Source organism: Suncus etruscus, chromosome 7, assembly GCF_024139225.1.
Source record: "Suncus etruscus isolate mSunEtr1 chromosome 7, mSunEtr1.pri.cur, whole genome shotgun sequence".
In the NCBI taxonomy this organism is placed as follows: Eukaryota; Metazoa; Chordata; class Mammalia; order Eulipotyphla; family Soricidae; genus Suncus; species Suncus etruscus.
Genome location: NC_064854.1, coordinates 127,590,223 through 127,613,584, shown reverse-complemented (window position 1 = coordinate 127,613,584; position 23,362 = coordinate 127,590,223). Strand labels below are relative to the sequence as shown.

General features: G+C 36.2%; 1 protein-coding gene and 1 non-coding gene across 2 annotated transcripts in view; one reads left to right on the top strand and one right to left on the bottom strand.

The window, feature by feature from the left end:
• CACNA2D3 (calcium voltage-gated channel auxiliary subunit alpha2delta 3) overlaps nucleotides 1–23,362 on the bottom strand; it is a 983,089-nt gene that overhangs the window by 279,269 nt on the left and 680,458 nt on the right.
• LOC126014786 (small nucleolar RNA SNORA51) lies at nucleotides 22,651–22,783 on the top strand. Its single transcript, XR_007497780.1, has one exon. It is a non-coding gene; the product is annotated as a small nucleolar RNA SNORA51 (small nucleolar RNA).

Genomic DNA, 23,362 nt, shown 5'->3' with positions numbered 1-23,362 from the left:
GTCTCTGGTGCCCAATCACACGGCAGGAATCGGCCCCACATTAGTTGGGTGGGGACATCTTACCAGGAATACAATTTTTTTTGTGTGTTTTTGGTCTACACCTTGGTGGTGCCAAGGGCTTACTCCTGGCTCTGCATTCAGAAACCACTCCTGGCAGGTTCAGAAGACCATATGATATGCCAGGTATCGAACTCAGCTTGCCAGTATGCAAGGCAAACACCCTACCCTCCATGCTGTCACTCTGGCCCCAGAATACACGTTATGTTAAGTATATATTGAATATTCATCTTCTAAATAATTCTACAAAGTGAACCTCAAAAATCTCTGATATTAATTATAAAGGATTATTTAGAAGTAATTTTAACTGAATGTAATATTAAACTTGTGAAATATGGCTAAACTAATTATTATGCTAATGATAGAACAGAAGAATGGCTTAATAGCAGTAATTGCAACTTCACCTAGAGATCTTAAAAAAAAGACCAAATGTGACAATAAATTCAGATTACTGGGAAGTAAATAAAATAACAAAACCAACACAACACTAGGGCTGGAGCAGTGGCACAGTGGTAGGGTGTTTGCCTTATGCAGCTGACTTAGGACAGACTGCAGTTCAATTTCATATGGTCTCCAAAGCCAGGGACAATTTCTGAGTGCATAGCCAGGAGTAACTCCTGAGCATCACCCGGCATGGCCCATAAAACAAAACAAAACCAAAAAAACACAACAAAGAAAAGCTAACAGATGAATGGCTAAAGAAACTGTGGTACATATACACAATGGAATATTATGCAGCCATCAGGAGAGATGAAGTCATGAAATTTTCCTATACAAGGATGTTCATGGAATCTATTATGCTGAGTGAAATAAGTCAGAGGGAGAGAGAAAGACGCAGAATAGTCTCACTCATCTATGGATTTTAAGAAAAATGAAAGACATTCTTGCAATAATTTTCTGAGACAAAAGAGAGGGGGACTGGAAGTTCCAGCTCACTTCATGAAGCTCACCACAAAGAGTGATGAGTGTAGTTAAATAACTACATTGAGAACTATCCTAACAATGAGAATGAACGAGAGAAGTAGAAAGCCTGTCTAGAGTACAGGTGGGGTTGGGGTGGGGAGGAGGGAGATTTGGGACATTGGTGGTGGGAATGTTGCACTGATGAAGGGGGGTGTTCTTTACATGACTGAAACCCAACCATAATCATGTTTGTAATCAGGTGTTTAAATAAAGATATTTATTAAAAAGATTAAATATTAAAATAATAAAACAAAACATTCTTTGTAAATATCATTAAAATAAAACATATCTATATGTTGCAAATCAACAATGCTTGGAATAAAAGAGTGAATATCACCATAGGCTCTAAAAGTATTAAAAGAACAAAATTATATTATGTATGCTAATATATTCAATAACCTAAGTGAAATAGATATCATTTAGAACATAAATAAGCCAGTTACATGTTGTAAAGAATACAAATAGCCCTATTTTGTGAAATAAAATAAAATTTGTAATTTAAATCGTCCCTATAAAGAATAATTCAGATACAAATTGTTTTATTAATAAATTGTTACAGATATTCAGAGAAATGTAACAGTCTTAAAGACATTTTCATAAGATAAGATAAAATTACTTTTCAATTCATTACCAAAACTTGACAATAAGAAAAGATGAAAAAAAATTCCCCCAAAAGTGTTGACTACAGAAATTTAGCTATTACAATAGCAACATAATTGACATTCAGTATAATCAGTCACTTTTGGAAGATTGCATTTCCAAAGTGGTCCATAACAATGCATTTCATGCAGTTCTCTACAATATGATGATGGTATTGCTCTTCCTGTAAAATACAGGAATCTGTGTCTCTACTCTATGATATAAAAGATTTTTATAATGGAATTAATCTAGAGAACATGGGTAAAGTATATATTATAATCAGAGCATACATTACTTCCTTGCTCTGGAGGCCCAGCCACTATGCTGACACAGAAGTCAAAGTAGCCTACGAAAAGGGGGGTGTTCTTTTTTTATGACTGAAACTCAACCTCAAACACATTTGTAATCATGGTGCTTAAATACACTATTTAAATAAAAATTTAAAAAAAATTGGGGCTACTTTTGGCCACACTTGTCAATACTCAGGTGTTACCCTGGCTAAAAGAACTTTAAAAAGAAACATATTCATAGAAAGATGATGTGGTTGTAAATTCGATATATCACCTCCTTATCATTCAAGACTATTAGTACTTTGATTCAATAAAGATGACTCCATGAGATACCAATCCTCAGTCTAAAAATTCCCTTAATATTTATATCTAGACCCTATACATCTTGAACAAGTGAGTGTAGGGGATGAATGGTAGAGCTGGGTGCCAATTTAGCCTTCTCTGCGAAGTCATTGTACCAATCTAGATCTACTTAGGATCTACTTAGTGGGGTATCATCTTATTCGCTAGGGTTCTAGTTCAGCAAAAACAGAGACTTTGGCCCCTCATCACCCAGGTTGTGATCTAGTCTCATAACACTGAGGTCAGGATTTGGTATTCATGGGTCATACAGCCAAAACCACCTCGTTATGAAATCTTCAGCGAAGATATATCCCCCCACGTCTGCATTTGCAAAGCCTGAGTAGCTCAGTCAGCCATGAATTCTGGGCATTTATACAAGAGCTGGTTGAAACATGAGCTTCAGGAACCCTTGCCAAACAGCTGCAAGAGCACAGGAAATAGAGGAATAAAACCTGTTACAGTCTTGGCTCCCACATCAGTCCTGAAGAGGCGTTATCAGGGGTGAACCCAGAAGTATTTACGATAACAACAAAAATAATTGATTCATTTCCTTCCTCCAAAGATGCCTGAACTCAGGATGGTTGAGATGGGTTGGCATTTTCTATTTGCGATCACCTCTATGCCTTCACTACATGGGATTCATTTTCCCTTTATATAAACATTGGGTTTACTCTCCCCAGGAGTTCAAGCCCTCCATCACCAGGCTTAAACAAAACCTCCACAGTTGTGGAAATAACAGGATTTGCTCAGGCTCTCAGCTCTAGAAAGGAGCTGGAGAGAACAGCTGTTTTCTGCCTGGTCAGAATCAGTCCTTTCTTTTGGCATTAAAGTACCTTGAATTTTTTTTTTCATGTGAGGAAAATTTCATCCAATACTCTGAGAATCTGTGATTGGACCGCAACTGACTACCCTCTCCCTAATAAAAGGATACACATATGAATCAACAGAGGCTGGATAACCAGAACACTTCATAACTATTGGTCCTGAAAATGATCTGAGTAGAGAAAAGTACCTGACTAAAGTCATTAGAATCTGCAGTATTGTAGTAGCTAAAACTGAAGAGCAAAGAACTTTCCTTCTAGTGGAGGTAGAGGCCTTCCTGCATTGCTGCAATGGGGGACTGAGGGCATTATCTGAGACAAAAACCAACAAAAGGAAACTGAACTAGGAAATCTTAATAGGGAATTCCTTGATAGCATTTGGCACCTAATACAGTCAGGCCTGAGAAATAAATATTTTGTCAGTTCAGTTTTATGATTCTGTCGATTCTCCTTAATCAGATAAGTCCCATTAAGCTGGTTTTCTGTGAGAGACGAAGGCCAACTTACAATACATTAGCCATGTCTATTGCTGTGTCAGAAATTCTGTTCTGTTGAACTTTTAAATTCTGTGTAGCACAGGTTATCACAAGAGACTTAGTAACAGGGATCCCCTGCCACAATTTAATAGAATAAATTCGTTCGCAGATATTTGATATTTTGAGTAATAATAATTCTTGGGGCCAGAGAGATAGTACAGGGGTAAGGTGTTTGCCTTTCAGGAGGCTGACCCAGGACGGACCCGGGTTCAATTCCCGGCATCCCATATGGTCCCCTGAGCCTGCCAGGAGCAATTTCTGAGCACAGTCAAGAGTAACCCCAGAGTGCTGCCGAGTGTGGCCCCAAAACAACAAAAATAATTCCTATATTTAATGGTATTTTTCTATTTGAGTAAAAAGGAAAGGCAGTTATTCGGTTCAAGTTTTTTGTTTGAGAGGACCAGAAAGTCCAAAAACTATTTCAATGAAATCTTATAACACTACGTCTGGTCTCTAGGTTCATGAAGCATTGTCCCTGTGGTGCAGGAGGCCCCACAAAGCCTTAGATCTTTCTTTTGTGACGTAAGCAATATGGTAATATCCAGATACTTAATTTTGCATGAAAGGGACCAGCATGGCTCTCTGTAGCAGTTACCTGCTTAGCCCAGAGTACAGAACTACTCAACCAGTTCCACCCTGGGCATGTATCATGTGAATGCCTCACAGACTACAGACACTTGGCGATCTAACCCAGACGCAAAGATACTCCTGAAAACCAGGTAGGCCTCATCAGAAAAACTTCATTATCTTTAGTGACTCTATAAGAGCACCAAACAGATGCAATGATGGTGTCTTCTTAAGTTCAGCCAGGGAGAGCTAAAACTAACTTTGACTTAGGCTAGGCTCCTATGGTAGTCTAGCACCAATTTGCCAAGCAACACACTTATTTCTGTAACCACAGCCTGTCAGAGTAAAGGGCATACCTTCTTGCAGTAGTCTGAAATAGTAGTTTGGTTTTTAAAATGGCTTTTGAAAGCTATCATCTTTTAAATGAAAAAAAAAGTAAAATCTGGTCACTTTTGAGACAAGTTAATTAAGTCCCATCTGTCCTGATGTGGCTGTCCTCTATTTTGAAATGGGGAAAAAAAAAGTGGAAGAGAATCCAAACTGAAAATTATGTCCTTTTAATTAAATAAACCAACAGTTTTCTCATTCTAATGAGCATAAACTGTTTATAGAAAAGATTTTATTTAAATTACCAAGAGTGATTACTTTAAATGCACAGTTTGGTTAAAAGCTACAGTCATAAATAATTAATTTTTCTTTTTAAAGGAATTATGTAAATGTAAGCCAAGAGGCTAAAAATGGAAACCATCTAATCACATGTGAATTGAGCTTGCATTTCCCCTCCCTGCTATTTCCTCTTCGTGTTTCTGCCTTTGCACCTGCTTTGAATACAAACAATGCATGCCCACTCCCAGATTCTGCCAAATCTGTCTATACCTCTTTCACATGCAGTGGAACCCAAAAGGGGGTGTGATCAGCTTTGTGTCATGCTCCAAATAATGCCATGTGCATGCAAAGTCTTGCTGATGGATGGAAGATAGCATCCACTGAGCAAATGATCAAGATGTTTTTTCTCTTTTTCTTATGTGTTTTCAATTCTTCTTTCCCATGCAGGCGTTCAGCTGAGTGAGCAGAATTCAAGGAACAAATTTTCTTTTAGACCCTGAAGAGTGTTCCAAACAGAAAGCTAAAAATATAAGGAAGGTGTTAGACACTAGAATAGCATTTCTCAACCTGGATTATATGGCCCCTGTGAGCCTCTAGGTCTATTCCAAGGAATTCAGAGGAAGGAAACAGTCAGAAGGGATACAAGGTGGGAGAAATGTTGAGAAACAGTGAACTAAAAGATAAAATTGCTGCATTTCCCCCAAGCAAGTGCTAGTTAAAAGTGCTGTCAAAGCCAGGATTCTGACCTCAACGTAAAGATCTGCAGGCCAGATCAACTCAAGATCCCACAATCCCTTGTAACTTGTATAGCTCTTTCTAGCAGAAGTCACAGAATATAGTTAAGAAACAAAAAACCCTTTCTAGAGATGAGATGTTATATCAGGAACTACAAGACAGTCAAAGTAGTGCCAGTTCAATGAGAAAGGGAAGCACATAGGATGAGAGTAGGAGCTAGATGTGTGAGCAACCCTGGCCAGGAAGGGTTTGCTTTATGTGTCAAGGCCTTGATATGTGTTCTGTACAAGAAGATCTCTCCTCATTCTTGTGTGCAGGAGGGGAAATGCAGGGGTTGCATTAAGTTGATATGGATAGATGGATAGATGTGGATTCCTGAGGGCAGGCGATAAAGGGACCAATGAGGAACTGAGTAGCATATATATAATCAACATCAGAAACTTTAAGTTCCTTGCCAGTTCTGTAAGTAGTTTCATTCCATTGTCAAGTGTCCTTAAAATGAATGTCTTTTAAAGTTGGTGCTGCTAAACTTTAGATCCCCCAGTTCTCCTGCCCTAATGTCTAGTTTCTTATGCAGAGTTCATCACACATCCACTTTATCAGCCTTGTTCTGGACCATTGATATTTGTGGCGCCTAACCTGGATGAAAACCACATTTAAATGCTAAACTTAATAAAAACAAAAACCACAACTTGGGCAATAGGAGCAGCAGGCAACTGTTTTGTGACTGCCACCAGATCAGTAGGTGAGAGAGAGAGAGAGAGAGAGAGAGAGAGAGAGAGAGAGAGAGAGAGAGAGAGAGAGAAACCAGCTCCAGAGATAGAAGGCTATCAGTTTATACCCAGGACAGCCCAGTAGATAGATTGTCATTTTTCCCTTTCTGCAAATCATGAAACTAGAGGCACTGAGGGAGAAGCAAACAACTTCAACCTACACAAATGCTAAGTGCAAGAGATCCTTCAATCCCACAATCTTTGGCTCTAGGGCCTTTTGTTCCTCTGGGGTTGGAGAACAGGACATACCTGCTGGTGCTTTTCTGGATTCCGGGACACTCTTAGTAGTGCTCAGGACATCACGTGGTGCCTGGGATTGAACCCTGGATTCCTAATTGCAAAGCATGTTATCTAGCCTTTAAACTGTCTCTCTGATTCCAGGCTTTATGTTTTTAATTGGCATGGGACATGTTGGCCATCTGACTAGTGACACAAAAACTTTATTAAGAGGAAAGAAAAATAATTCTATAGTATTCAAGAAGCTATTCGACTTGACTCTTCTTCCCTCTCCCTCAAAGACATATTGAAATTCTTTGAGATCCAAAAATATTTCAAAAGGCAGAGACCCCCAGCAATGGGGGCTGACCCAATCTATCTGCATTTATATATTCTGCCTAACCTGGAAACCCTCATGCTCATCTCATGACTCAAATTGGCCTCTGTAAGGCAGCCTTAATCCATTCCTGTTTGTGAGAAGCTTTAAAGAAAGCACTCACAGATCATAGAGCTATATGAAAATATCAGTTTAATGCATAAATGAATCAGATGCATAGACTAAATTTCCATCCAAATGGCCATGGATTTTCCAATTAAGTGAGGGGAAAGCATGCTTCATCATGTTGATTTGGAGCACCGCCTTGTGGATTCTCCCAACGTATTGACAGAGCATGACTGTGCACAGGAATCTGGAAAAATTTGAGCTTTGGGCTGTTCTCACTAACTGTACCCACAACCAAGCAGATTATGATTATCATTTCATGACTTAGGGAATCTCCACTCTACTACCATAGAGGAATTCCCATGTAAAATCATTGGATGTTTATGCAAAAGAAACTCCAGGCATTTGGACAAGAGGTTTTGTTTGTTTGTTTGTTTGATTTTAGGGAAGTAAGGGACTCCTCAATGTTACTCAGTTGCCCTGGGGAACACTTCCATAGGTACTTGGCTAATTATATTTGGGCCCAATGAGGCAGTACTGGTGGTTTTATAAATGAAACCCAACTGCAAAGGTGTTTGTAATCATGATGCTTAAATAAAGATATTAATTTAAAACAAAAAAAAACTTTTTTATAAAAAATATTTTGAAAGTTGAAAGTAAACCCCAGACCTGGTGGTTCTGGGGCCACAAGTAAAATTCTAGAGTCACTATTAGGGGCCATATTTGGTGGTATTAGAATGTGGTGCCAGAGATTCAACCTGAGTTCTGTACATACAAAGCATGCATCCCCCAACCAGTGAGTTACTACTTGGAACCAAAGTAAATGTCTAAGTACTCTGATAATTTGCTATTTTTTTTATTTTTAGAAAATATTTAGAAATGTTAGTGAGCCTTCTCAAATGGAACATTTACTGCCAAGAAATGAGTTCAGGGCCTCATAGTAGGAATGTACTCTACCACTAGTGCCCAACATGAATATTTTTTAACATCTGTGATATGCATCACCTCCTTAATTTTGTGTTCTACATCACAAATCTCATAGCATCTGACTTGAGGGAGTAGGTAAACTAATTCCTAGAAAAGGAAACTAACTTCATAAGTGCCGATAATCAATCAGAGGAGCAGAACAAATACTTGAATGTCTATTCAGTTTTCAAGAGGCTTTAAAAAGAATCGATACCCAGTTTACAACAAGCTAGACACAGAAGAGACCTCTTATATTAGCAGCCCCAGGGGATGGGGGCAAAGGAGGGGTGATATAGGAAGCATGCTGGGAACAGGGGTGGAGGAAGGGCAACATTGGTGGTGGAAATGCCCCGATTCAATGTCACTATGTACCTAACATACTACTGTGAATGATTTGTAATCCACTTTGGTCAAAATAAAAATTATTAATAAAAAATTCTGGAGAATGGTCAATGAGAACACAGTTGTTGAGAGGGATAATGGTCAGTCCCCCTGGAATACCTGGCTTCCACTCTCATCCTTCTTGGGAAAATATCAATATGGATTTTTAAAAAACACCCTTAATTTGTTTCCCTTACTGAATACCAAGGCAGTATACTATGAACAGACATCAAAAGATTTGAAGATATTAAGATATTGAGATGTCCCAACGTTCACACACACACACACACACACACACACACACACACACACACACAGAATGTTTCAGTTATGTTGGTCTTCCTACAGAGACAAGTTCTGGTAAAGCCTGTGACATAAATGACTTCCAAGAGACTGAATTTTTACAAACACACACATACATACCCCCCCCCACACACACAATACTGAATGTTTCAGTGATGTTGGTCTTCCTACATAGACAAGCAGACAATTAGCGTTCTGGTAAAGCCTTCGAGGTAAATGGCTACCGAAAGACTAAATTTTTTTCAAATTCTTAGTTTAGTAATAGCCTTCTTTATCATGTCCTGTATTTAATTAAGATGTTTTTCAAAGCCCTATGAGCTATGAAATATAATGACTAAGAGTAAAAAGAATAGGAAGTCATACATTGCAACAGGGAGCTTCATTTGGCAACTATGGCAACTGGTGTTCTGCAATTCAATATCTCTAAAGGAATTGGCATTGAAAGCCAACAGTATAGAAGGAGAGATTTGTTTATAAAAAGGAAAATCTACTTTCTAGTTTCATCAGTGAAGATAAATTATTTTAGGTACATTTTTAAATAGAAAAATTTGTGTTAATATGGATTTTTAAAAATTGTAAATCCCCCCACATGAATTAATGCTAAATATTGAGAGAAGTACATGATAAATGGATTGAGCTGCTTACCCCAAAAGAATCAGAGAAAATTATTTACTATGTAACTTGTTACTCATAGCTAACTCAAATGAACTATTACAGAATACAAGTACTCTGAAACTCAGGGAAATCCTTATAAAATGTGCTGTGAATTTTGCATGTTGACTCAAATACGTGTGTGTAGGAAATAGCCTCAAGAAGAGAAAAGCTCTAACATATGTGGGAATGGAAATATTTTACTGTTTTAATCTTTATTTTAACTGAAATTAAAGAATAAAATACCTTTATTTCTTTCAGATAATAATGGCCCCACATTACAATATTTTAAAATTTGAAAATCTATTAGAGTAAAAGATGGCAATATAAGATATAGATAGATAGGTAGATAGATAGATAGATAGATAGATAGATAGATAGATAGATAGATAAACAGATGGATGGATGGATAGATGATAGATAGATAGATAGATAGATAGATAGATAGATAGATAGATAGATAGATAGATAGATAGATAGACAGATGGATGGATAGATGATAGATAGATAGATAGATAGATAGATAGATAGATAGATAGATAGATAGATAGATAGATGATAGATTTATGAACTCAACACAATGGAAATTCACAAATGATAGTCAGGCTTCATGAAAAATTAAATGACAGGTTTTATGAGGTGTCACTGAATTTGTCCCTAGTTTCAATATTCCATGTGTAAAATCATGTGTATTTACTTTTTTATTATTCATGAATAAGGTGAAAGTAGTATTGCAAACTCGGTTTTTATATTTATAATTTAGTGATAAAATTATTCACATTCACAAATGTTGTGCTAATCATAATAATTAATTGCATGAATGACTTCTAATTATTTATTCATGAAATATTCAATAAGTATCAACTCTGGATCAAAAAAGAATATTAAATACATAATTTGATTGAAATTTTTTAAACTAAAGCTAACCCTACTAGGCCATGAAACCAGAGCAGATGGGCCCAGAGAGATAGCACAGCAGCGTTTGGCTTGCAAGCAGCCGATCCAGGACCAAAGGTGGTTGGTTCGAATCCCGGTGTCCCATATGGTCCCCTGTGCCTGCCAGGAGCTATTTCTGAGCAGACAGCCAGGAGTAACCCCTGAGCACTGCCGGGTGTGGCCCAAAAACCAAAAAAATAAATAAATAAATAAATAAATAAAGAAAAGAAAAGAAAAAAAGAAAGAAACCAGAGCAGAGCAGAAACCCCAAAGGAGTTAGCACTTAAGGAGAACTTCAGTGAAAAAGTATTAGGAAAATAAGTTAAACTATAAAACATCAAATCACATTTCCAACAAGTAGCAACTATTTTATTTGAAGAAAATCAGTGTATCTTACACACATGCAACCAATTGAGCTTAGAAATTGTTTTGAGCAGAAAGCAATTGAGAAACAGTTTCAAAAAATAAAAATTGTCATGCCCTCTCTCTTTCTGCATAAAGGTTAAGCATAGATGCCTTTTGTAATGGTGTGCCATACCGTCCCTCTATTAAACTAGGAACATAAAAATGGACTCTTGATTATGAGAAAAAAATCGTCATCCCAATATCATCACCAATCATTCTAAAACTTGAGTCTGTATAACTAAAATGTAAAATAATTTTTCTCTTCCACTAGTTTCCTTCATGTATTTATCTTTCCACAAACTATAACTCCTAGAAGACTAAAGTCTGCTTCCCTTACTTGCCTTTTCCCACATTTATCATTTTTTCCTCAAAATCATATGCATAGTCTCTCTCTGTCCACAGGATTGAATGAAATCTTCAGGTTTTCTTTTATTTTTCTCTTGTTAACCTCCTTTTGTAAGTTTAACTTTTAGGAACTTGCGATAATTAAACCTAAGAGAGTAGAGGTATTCTCTTTATATACTGTTAATTTATCCATCTTACTATTAGCATAGTGTTGAATTAGATACTAATAATACTATTACAAAAACAAAAAGAACAAGTTGCTGCTATGTTTATGTCAGAGGAACATAAATTTAGAAAGCATACAAGATATATAACAAGTTATTTACAATAAAATTGGTTCCTTTTTATTTATAGTGTTAAGGAATGGATTTTCAATTTAAAACCCATTTATCAATTTTAATTTTCAATTTTAATTTCTAATTTAAAATGTCAATTTAATTTCAAAATTTCAATGGCGTTTTTAATTTAAAATTTCGATTTAAAACCCATTTCAATTTTAACTGTATTATTTAAAAATAAGTGAAAGTTATCCAGGAAAAAAGGAGGGTTCCATCATAGGTAGAGCAGAAATAGAAAGAAGAGACTACAAATATCAGAAAGGAGTAAGAATCAGAAATGCAGATAGAAACTCACAGGGATGGTTTGGGTAGGAGAGTGAATGTATAAACTTTAGAAAGAGCACGTATGGAGAGCAGATATATATATTTGGGAACACAATCACATGACTTACAGCTCACATCCTGTGATGACACAGATATGCTCATATTTGTGAAGGACTCTCTCTCTCCCTCTCTCTCTCTCTCTCTCTCTCTCTCTCTATATATATATATATATATATATATATATATATATATTTGTGAAGAACTATACATGGCAGAAGTTCTTAGGTACCACACAGGGCTGTCTTTAATGGGCTCATCTCTCCCTCAAGAAGATGACACCTTCATATAATAAGACACGAAAATTGGGTCTGTATTTGGTCTTTTGGCTTCTGAACAATCTGTAAGCAAATTAGTAATGAAGTTCACTGGCTACTTAATTAAATGAAGTGATTTACAACAGAGATAGACATCGGAGATATATTTCAATAGTTCTTAACGTTTAGGGGCAAAAAATGAGGTCCTCTTTTAAAGGAAACCGTGGAAGGACATGAACATGTTTTGATGCACAAGAGGAATATCAAACTGCATGGGTTCACACAGGGTAGAATCTCAGATTTTTGTGACTTCTCACTCTATACCAATATTTCCAGTTTCATTTGAAACACTTAGACAAAGATGGTCCACAGCATACTACAGATGAGATGACTCAAAAAAGTCATATGCTCTTGTTGTAATCTACTAAGGTATCAGAAACAGACCTTTCAACCGACAGATTCCACAGGACCATCCCATGTTGCGTGAAATTCCTTGGTGATGATGGTGGCAAATAGGATCCTGAGAAAGGAAGGCGCTTATATTCAACAGCCTGTAGTTCTAAGGATCCTCTTATGTTACATTCATTGCTGATGGACTCCCTAACCCCACCACAGGAGTCCCCTTATCCCCAATCCCAAGAAAATAGAAATACTAAAAAGTGGAATTATTCCTCAGTTTCTTACCCAAAAGCCCTCCTCTGAGATCATTGGAGGAAAAAGCCAAATACTTATTTTTCTCTATAATGCAGCAGAGAAAATGGCATAAAATGAGATAACCACTATCTATTTTCCTTGAAGTTCCCAAATCACTTGGTACATGTGGGGCCCTTACCCCGTTACTAAAACTGTTCTCAATTTCCAGTGAGCAGTTCTTCGCTTGTATCCACTTTTTGTTGACCCCTTTTCTACAGTTTCATGGTGAGGAATGGTTCAGAGGATTGACAAAATTTCTGAGATTAAATTATTACTCAGCTCTAGGGTTAACAGAACCACCTCTGGAAACCTTTAGCATGCTAAGGCAAAGATAGATGCTGTTTATACATGCAGGATCAAATTGATCACTCATTTTATCAAGTAATATGGCTCCAACACCTTCAAGCTTTCTTTGAAACACTGTCTTGCTTAGACGGGTAGAATCAATCTACCTATTAATCCACTTCGTGACATATATGAGTGCCAAACAAGGTAGCTGAACTTTCTATTCAATGGATTTAAACATGTCTCTAAGATATTGATTCAGTATCTTCAATTTCCTTCAGGAGAAAAGTCTGTGTATATCAAGAATAGCATAACATTATTTTGATATAATTACAGCAGTTGGAGTCCTATAAATTATAGGATATAATTACAGTGTCTGCTGTGATAACACCATCAAAATCCTTTTGGCTGTCTAATACATTCAAAATGCAAATTCAAGGATGTTTAAAAGCCCATCAAATAGAATTGTTATGACTCAAGATTTAAACCCTGGAATGCTGTGGTTTCTTTTACAACTGGGATGAACTGAGTTTTCCTTCCGTCATTTAATCGAGTACAGAGAAATCGCCATGTGAGACATACATGTTGCAAAATTTAAAGTTTCCTATCTTGGGTTGCCAAACCTACGGGGAACATAATTCAGGACAAATCAAGTTCAAGTATTTTTCACAGCTTAAAGAAGGCACTCTGAATTGTTCAACATTTCACCGAAACACTCTGAGTTTTAAGAGAATGAGAAGGATATTTCTAATCTCAAATGGGATGTATTGTTTTTAATATTTTTAATTGAGGCACTGATTATGAAGCTGTTCACAGTAGAATTTTAGGCATACAATGTTCTAACACCAGTCCCATTACTAGTGTGACTTCCCCTCTACCAAGGTCCTATATTTCTTTTTATTTATCAGTCTGCCTCTGGAAGATACATTTTTAAGTTTAATTATTGTACTTCGGTTCTCTTGCTCGTAGTGTTGTTGGCTCTGTGTTTTAGACATATACATATACCTTACAACATTTATGAGCTAAGGACCCTTGGCCCTGTCTCTATATTCTCCCTTTTGCTTCTTTCTTAATTCCTTATACATTTCTTTCCCTGTCCTTTTCATTTCTATGTTAAGGGTTTTAATATTAATCTAAGTAGCCCCCTTTGATAACTTATCTTCCCTTGTCCTGTTATTCTATATACCATATACAAGTGAGATATTATTTGTTCTTATTACTTACTCCGTTTAACATATATTCCAATTCCAGTTAAGGTGCAGCAACTTGCATTGTTTTCATTCCTTGAAGCTGTATAATATACTGTTGTGTATATATACCATACCTTTATTATCCATTCATATGTCATTGAGAAAATAGCTTCTTCCTATATTCTAGCTATTATACTAAGGGTTATAATTAATAATGGTGTCCATGTATTTTGTCATTTGAATATTTTGTATCTTGAAAATAGATACCAATAGATGGGATTTCTGGGTGAGACAACAGCTCAATTCTTTCTTTTCTGAGATATTTTTATACTGTTTTTCATATGGGTTGAACTACACAGAATTCCCACCAGGAGTGAAAAGTTCCTTTTCATAACATCTCCAACACAGATTGTTTCCATATTTTTATAAGTGTCTGTCTCACTGGTGTGAGATGATATCTCATTGTTGTCCTGCTTTGGATTTCTCTAATAATAAGTGATGTTCCTTGCTTTTTAGATGCCTATTGACTATTCATCTATCTTCATCTGCAGTGTCTATTAATTTTCTCTCCCCATTTTTGTTAGGATTTTTGGAGTTTTTGTTGTTATGTATCACTGTGAGTGTCTTATATGTCATGGGTATGCTGAGCATGAATATTTTAACCCATTTAGTTGGGTATCATAGTTTTAACTAATGTTTTTTGTCATGCGGAATTATTTAAATCAACCACATGAGGCATTTTAAAGATGAAAGATGTTGAACCAGGATCTCATCAGAACACTTATATCTCCATACCAGATCTTGGGCAACCTGGTAGGAGTACAGACATCACAACCAAGGCAGAAAACTTGGGTAGAATTCCTTCTGTTCCACTAATTATCCAATCTCATGAGGGAAAATCCCTTAGTTTTCCCATGCCTCAGCCTTCTCATATGGAAAATAAAAATAATAGGACAGGATGTGCCTAATGGATTCAGAAACAGCACGTGGCTTGGGGTACATTTAGGATACACAGGATATATTTCATCTATCTCCTTACAGCTGGCTTGAGCATCTCTGTTTTTCTTCCTATGCTCCTTCAATAATATCTGCTCTGTTGAACTGTTGGGAAGAAAACGCAGGAGCAGAACACTTCTCCTTGTGTCTAGGTTTTCTGGATCCTTTATAATCAAATTGATGAAATGTTGATTAACAGAAAAATAGAAGTGTGTATATAGGAACCTCAAAAACAGGTCATCTAGAGAGAGTCGGGCAGTTTGAAGTTAGATGTCATTGAAGATAAGGTAAATATACAGGTCTGGAAATGTAAAGAGAAAGCATGCAATTCACAGGAAGATGTAAATGTCTTTCATGACATGCCAATAAACTCATTTTTATATACATTTCTTCATGGTATTAATGACCCATCTAACTAACTTTCTTAGGGCTTGTAAGAAGCTTCTTTTAGATTGACTGAGGCTTAATTGCTATTAGAACAATGAATGCAGGTACCAAAGTAACGTACTTTGGGGTAGTATTTCTTGTTCTCCCTCAAAAGCTTCTGAGTGTCACCATTTTTTTTTCATCTTTTCATGAACAGATTTCTTGTGCATACCTCTGGAAAAAATATGGAAGTTTCCACATCCTAATTACTTCTTACTCTACTAGTTTCTAAATCATACAACCATAAAGACAATACAGGGGCAGCAACTTTAGAAAACATTTTTCCCCCTTCTCACTCCTAAGCATGAAATGTAGCTTCTGACAGGACAAACTGGAGATATCACTCAGAGTATAACCTACTGTTTCCAGATGCCTTGGAAAGAAAAATACATGCAATTGTCATTGTACTCCCCTCTACTTTAAGAAATGTCAGAATTTGGCAAGGTCAAAATAAATAAAAGGCAAAATTGGTTCCACAAAACTCAAACTATGTGACAATAAGGAATAATAAGATTCTGAATTTCTTGATGATAATTAGTATGTATGGAGATATATGTTCCTGAAAAAGATGCTAAGAAAAATTATCATTTTAACTAGTAATCATTTTCTGATACCAACATTATTATTATTCATTTTCCATAAAAATAACCTTGATCATATATGATACTGTCATGTTGGATATAATTTACCTTAGAATACTTAGGCATAAATATTGCATTAACCTATATATTTATTTTATTTATATCTTACCAGGATTATACATTACATCTAATAATTAAGTGGAATTAAATTATATTATAGAAGTTTATATCTGACCATCACCAGCTACCAAACATTGCAGCTACCATACTAAATTTTACGGTTTATTTTTGTTGGTTTTGTAAATTGGAGATATCCAGTCTTTGAGATTGATTCAATAGATGGAAGAACTTATGGATTTCTTCTGTAGGACTGTGTTCCAGACATTTCATAAATGTTCAATTGCCTTTCCTTCAACTGCTGATTCAGAACATTGAAATTACCTGACTTAGATATCATAAAACAGAAGGCTCACTAAACTCTGCAAGTAACACATGAGCTCTGAATCAAGATGACACCAGAACATGTAAGAGGATAGAGATCTGGACCTTCCTTGATCTTGCCGAGCAGATGGTTTTCATACTGCTCTAATGAATGTTTGCATGGTTGGCAGAATTTGTTTGAGACTTGTTTTTTTTTTTAAACCATAGCCTTGGTAATAAGATTATAAGAGGATTTACAGTCCTTGCCACAAAATGCGAGAGGTTACCAATAACTACAAAAACTAATCTAATGATTGTAACAGACCTAGTTGGCTTAAATTGTTCACTGAAAGGACTTGAACTGTTTTTTCTTTAAAATAAAAGATATGACACCCAGTCCCCAGCATAGTCAGAACTGCACTTCAGTAGACTGTTTGGTCAATAAACAGAATAGCTAGGTTTCTGTTTCCACTACAGTCCCTAGAACAAGGAACGGTCAAAGTAGTCTTCTAGTTGATGACAACTTTACAATAATCTGAATGAGAGGAGTATGTAGTTCATTCATTAAATTCCTAATTCAGCTCTATGTTGGATTATCATCCCAAGAAAAATGGGAAATTGACCAACTTGATCTAGATTCCATGAAGTCTGGGGAAATCAACAGACCTTACAAAAATATATGATTCTGCCAATATAGCAAAAGGCTGCTATGAAGCTGTGTACTGTGGCCAAGATACAGCCCTCAGTACTCTTCTGCATTCCCAGCCACCAATTTTCTTTCCCAAGTTTGTTCTTGTTTGCATTCAGTTATACTTAGTTGAAAAAATCTGTTTTTAATCCTATTAATAGTTAAAATTAAAATTATTTTAACGCTTAAACAATATATGCTTAACAAAACCACATTATTTTCTAAGTAAAAAGATCCACTCATTTTAATAACAAAATAGACTCAGTAATCTCACTTTAAAAGGAGAGCTTTTTTCAACACAATACAGTTTTGTTACATATGTATTGTCATGCAGCGATCAATATTCCCTGAGAATTCCATGCTTTTACATAACAGAAAACTAAATAAGAAGCAGATTTCCAAGTGCTATGATGGCAAACAGCTGCCAGAAATCTATGATTTTTCCCCCTCTCATTCCCATAGTATTCTGTTGCAAAAGTTATATTGAAACACTAATTCATTAAGGATTTCTGAACAGAGTCTTCAGAAAACACACGACCCTTCTATCATATCAGACTTTCTGGGAATTTTCCTTTCCAGTCTGGCCCAGAATAATTAAGTTGGCCAGAATAAGGATGGTAATTAAAAGCAGATAGCATTTATATTTTGATGGAGGGCTGAGTGTAATGGTATAGAAGCTCCGTGGACTTAACAATCCTCACCCTTGCCCCCTATATCAAATTTCTTTGGAGTCTACCTAAATTATGATGATGCCCTACCCCCCAAAATCACATTCCACTCTTCATCCATAAACCATATCTTTAGCAAGAAAACCACTGTTAGGAACTTTTCCATCAGACCTAAGTAATGTAGTGTAAACAATGTGCCTCAAGCAATCAACCCTTCTCCCAAAATATTGCTTGTAACAACATGCATAGAAAGGAAACATTGCAGTCTGCTTCACCGCACCCCCGCCCCAAATTCCTTGTTCTTCCATCTGAAATCAGTGACTGTTATTGAGAAAATGAAGTTGGCATTCATAAGAACCAGTTGCTTTGGATCTGAATTTAACTGTTGGAAGTTTTGCTAGATTTCCAAAGGGCTAGAAATACACAGTTACATTTGGGGAACACTAGTTTAAACTGTATCTTACTATTACTATCTTTTGTTGCTGATATTCTTTATCATTTGGGGGGAACAGCAAGAGTACAACAGGAAGGGTGCTTGCACTGCATTCAGTGAACTGGGATTCAGTCAATCCCTCTTGCTCTTCGAGGAATAATTACTGAGAGTAGAGCCAGGAATATCCACTGAATACTACGGGGTATGGCTTCCTCCCCCAAATTCTTTATTATTTTTTACCTAATACTTTCTGTTAATTTTATCCTTTTATTACAATATGGGTGGAGAATATAGAAATGTTAAGTAGCAAAAAGGGAAGGAATATTAGAACATAACTCTCATATTTAATAGGAAACATGTTGGCATGTAGTCAGATTGCTATGTAAGTATCATTTTATTGTTAAAAGTTTTAGGGAGACATCACAAACTTTGTTCCAGTCGTCACATTATCATAGTGAAGAAATACGCAATATTTTTTTAAATTGAGGACAAATCAAAGTACTCAGTTGAATCAAGTGTTCATTTTAAAGAAGTTAATATCTATGGAGAAAACGGACAGGACTTGAGACAATGTCAGCAAGCCTGATGGCTACATAGGACATTGACAATGCCAAATGTTATTTTCTTCTAATTATTTTTTTTCTTCTAATTATTTTAATTTAATTATTTATTTTCTTCTAATTATTTTCTTTACATTGTGATTTACCACATTGTTCCTAATAGAGTCAGTTCAGGCATCAAATATTCAAACATCAGTCCCATGACCTCTATGATCTCCCTTCATCAGTGTCCCCATTTCCTACCCACTACCATAGTCTGTCTCCAAGTGGGCACATGCAAATTTACTTCCTATTTCTGTTACAACAAAGGTAAAGGAAATGATTAAAACCTATATCAACACAGGTCAATTTGAAATGATTATTATATTTCTCTATGGAATTACTGAAGTCAGTGCCTATGGAAATACTGGATTGTGGCCAGTATTTCTTCTGTGATACTGTTTAGGTTCACTGAGGCTGGTACTTTACTATGCAACACTGCCATAAAATTTCCTTTGTTTCTACTGGGCTGACACTACTATAAAATATATTGATTTATATTGATATAATATATAGCAATAAATATGTAAGTTATACTAATACAATACAAGATATACTATAAGATATTGTACAGCCACATAGTCCAGGATTTATAAATATAAAAAATTTGGTGGCTTAAAAGTTTGATAGATTAACTAAAAGAACTGGACCATTTCTGTGGGAGGATGTGTGTGGTGGCATTCAGATGCTATGGTTCATGAAGAAAGGGGAATGCATCGCCACCCCAACACCCCCACACACCCACCTTCTATTTCTGAGAATGACACAAGCCAGGAGCAAACTACCTGGAAATTATTGGTAAGTCAATCTTTTCTTCTTTTTCTTTTCTTTTCTTTTTCTCATTTCTTTCCTTTTTCTTTTCTTTGGTCTTCTTTTCTCTTTTTAAATAAAAATTCATCTGTAATTTAATAACTAATAAAGCTATAGAAGGAAATACAGTAGTTATATATGGAAAAAGTACAAGTAATTCTATCTCAACAATAACACTACTGATATTAAACTTTCTTTGACAACTAGAATATTCTTTTCCTAAATTCTCATTGAGGCAAACAGGAACTCAAATTTCTGGATATCTAAAAGTGTTTACCTAAGTATTTGTGTTGATGGCAATGGGTGCTAGTGAAAGAAAACTAGTCATATGGTCATTAATCTAACTATATTATCAAATATAGCCTTGAACATAACATGTATACTACATGTTCATTGAAATATTAGAGATGCTACTATTCCAAAATTTCTTTTTTTTAGTTTGGGTCACATCCGGCAGCGCTCCTGGCTTTATGCTCAGAAATCGCTCCTGGCAGACCCAGGGGATTATATGGAATGCCAGGATTCGAACCACCGACCTTCTGCCTTACCTCCATGCAATGTCTCCAGCCCCATTCCTAAATTTCTTATCTGTGAAACCTATTGACAGATGTTCACTATCTGTTGGGTTTTATACTGTTGAGTGTTTCTGGAGTAGCTACTATGTACCTTATTCTGTACTGAAGGTACCATAATGGACTAGAAACCATTCTTCTCCTCAAGGAGTTTATAGCTCATAGAAAAGAATAAATATAAATTTTAATATAGTACAAAGTAAGTTTTATATGTAACCTCCTTGGAAAAATATTATGATGACCCTGTCCTAAATTAGGGGTAGGGGGCCAAAGAGATAGCATGGAGGTAAGGCGTTTGCCTTGCATGCAGATGGACAGTGGTTAGAATCCCGGCATCCTATATGGTCCCCTGAGCCTGCCAGGAGCGATTTCTGAGCATAGAGCCAGGAGTAACCCCTGAGAGCTGCTGGATGTGACCCAAACACTAAAAGTGAATGAATGAATGAATGAATGAATAGTAGATTTGAGGAAATCAGGGGAGGCTTCTTAGATGGGAGAAAGATGAAACTGAGAACTGGAATAAGCCTTGAAGCTTCAAGATGGGGTAGAAAATGTTGCTTCTTGCTAAGAGAACATCTTTAATAGCTAAGTAAAATAAACGTTCAAGGTTGGTGCTAGAGACTAGGAGATTGTACTGAATGGTGGAAAGGCAACATTGAAGAAGCACCTGAGACATAAATTGAAATCAGGTGGTCTCTAGTGATTGAGTTACTTGGGATTTAGTTTTCCCTCAAAAGTTTTGAGACAATAGTTTAGAATTTCTAAGTATTTGTTTGACAGAACTCTACTATTTCTAAATCTTCTCCAACAAGATTTTGAAATGTGTTTCAGAGGAAAGAGAGATAGTACAGGGGTTAACCATATTCCTTGCCATGTGTCCACCTTCAATTCAATCCCTGGCGACATATGGTCCTCCATCCTCTGCCCAGCATTACTTGTGATATCACTCATATGAAGTCATGAAAAGTCATGAAGAAATCATAGTTGCACAGAAAGAGGAGGGAGAAGTCTATCTATCTCCCATATTTTTTCTATAGATGTACTGTAGAAAACCCAAACAGGCAATATAGTCTAATCTATGGTATATTTGAAGTATGACCTTATAAAATACATTTACATTTGAAACAAAGATCTTCATGGAATAAAATAAAAATAATTAAATATTTTACATACACAAAAATCTTGTGTGCAGCAAAAGATGAAAAACTGGCAACTGATATCAAACCACAGTCTATTTCTCTGGGATTATTTTAATTGTACTTCATGCTGGTAATAAGAGGAATGTGTTCATTTTAGTTTAGACCATGTCAAAACATGAGAATCAGTGATGAAGATCTAAGTTACCCAAATATCTGGGCCGTCAAAGAGGAAAAAGCAATAATTTTTTAATGTGGTGGCCAAGATACTTCATGGGCTCTCAGAATACATTAGTGAGTGAGGTTCCTACCACCCATGTAGCAGGACTGTGGAAGGAAAAGGGCAGGGTCAAAGACATGTGAGGGAGGAAAGAGATTGAGGGGCTATTTGTTAGGGCATCTGGGCTAAAGTGAAGCTATGAACCTGGGGCTCAGACAATAGAAAACAAGATCTTCCTGAGAGTATTAGAATCTAGCTGGGCATTCAAATGGCAAAGGGCTTAGTTTAAAAGAACCTTTCAACACATATAAAATGATGGGAAATAGGGGCTACCAGGTTTCAGGTGCATTGTTGGGATTAAGAAAAGACATCTAACTATCCAAGCCAGGGTCATCAACAATAAAATAATGAGACCCAAACCTGGTACCTATTATGATGGCAGGCTGGGGAAGGGGGTAGTGCCATGAGATGGACTCTGGGAATAATGGTGGATGGAAGTTGAAACTTGTGGTAGGATTGTTCCTAAAACATTGTATGTCTAAAATTCAACTTTATAAATGACAATGGTGTAAATAATTTTTAAATAATTAAATAAAATAAAGACTTTCAGATCTCGGGCACTTCAGATTCCTACCCCATTTGTCTTGCTTACATGATCTGTTGTTTACAACCCTGTAATTTCTATCACATTACCTCTGTCACACCTAATGGTACTTCGAATTTACTACTGGCAATGTGCTCATGGATCCCTCCTGGTGAAGGTTGGGGACCATACGTGGTGTTGTGATCAAACCCAGGTCAGTTGTATGCCAGGAAAGTGTCCTACCTGCTGTAGTCTCTCTTGAATCTAGAGAGATCCCTTGATCACATAATTTGTTCAAAAATAAACTCAGATTAAAGACAATAAATTTATTCTGTGGTGTTTGAACTGAACCACCATGTAAATCTAATAGAAATCTCATAGGGTGTGGAGGAGACCAGTTTCTATCCATGAATAAAAGGAGTCAAGAAAACTGGTGTGTATATAGCATAAAACTATTAAAGGCCTCCCAATGCTTACCACAGGCTGTGTTCTTTATGCTGACTTTATAGAAAGAAGAGGTACAGTAAATGCACCCCATATACACCTCAACACAGGCCCTTTGCCTGGTCTGTATTGTGATTTGGGGGCCAAAGAAACTGTATTAAAACATGCAGCAGAAATTTGAGTGAAAAGCACAGGGAAAATGTTGTGCTGCTCTGGAACCAAAGTTAAAGGAGAGTAGTTATTTGATAATTTTTTTTTTATATCTTGCTTTCTTTTTTCCTTCTGAGGCCATCCTTCAAGAAAATGAATTTTCCCAAATGTAATGGATTTCTTGCCCAGAGCCAAAGTTTTCTAAGAGGTATAACATTTAAAAGGTGCTACAAGTCTAGCGAGCCAATTTGTGGTTATTTTCCATAATGAAGAATTATATAGCACAACTATTATGAAATATTAATATTTATTTTGTAAGAAACTTTTCAAAATCGTCACAGATACTCTCTCACAATTTCTCCGGCCATCTTTCCCTAACAGTCCTAATATGAGAGCTTGTAAACTGAGGTCTTTTCAAATGAAAATAAAGGAAATTTCCATGACTCCCACTAAAAGGAATTTTATTCTGTCATTGTCAGAAGTTGAGTCCATATTGCCCAGAAGGAGTCATCTCTCAGACTATTTAGATTACTACCTAGACTTCTCAATGATGGGGGAAAAAAGTGTTTAATCTTCTT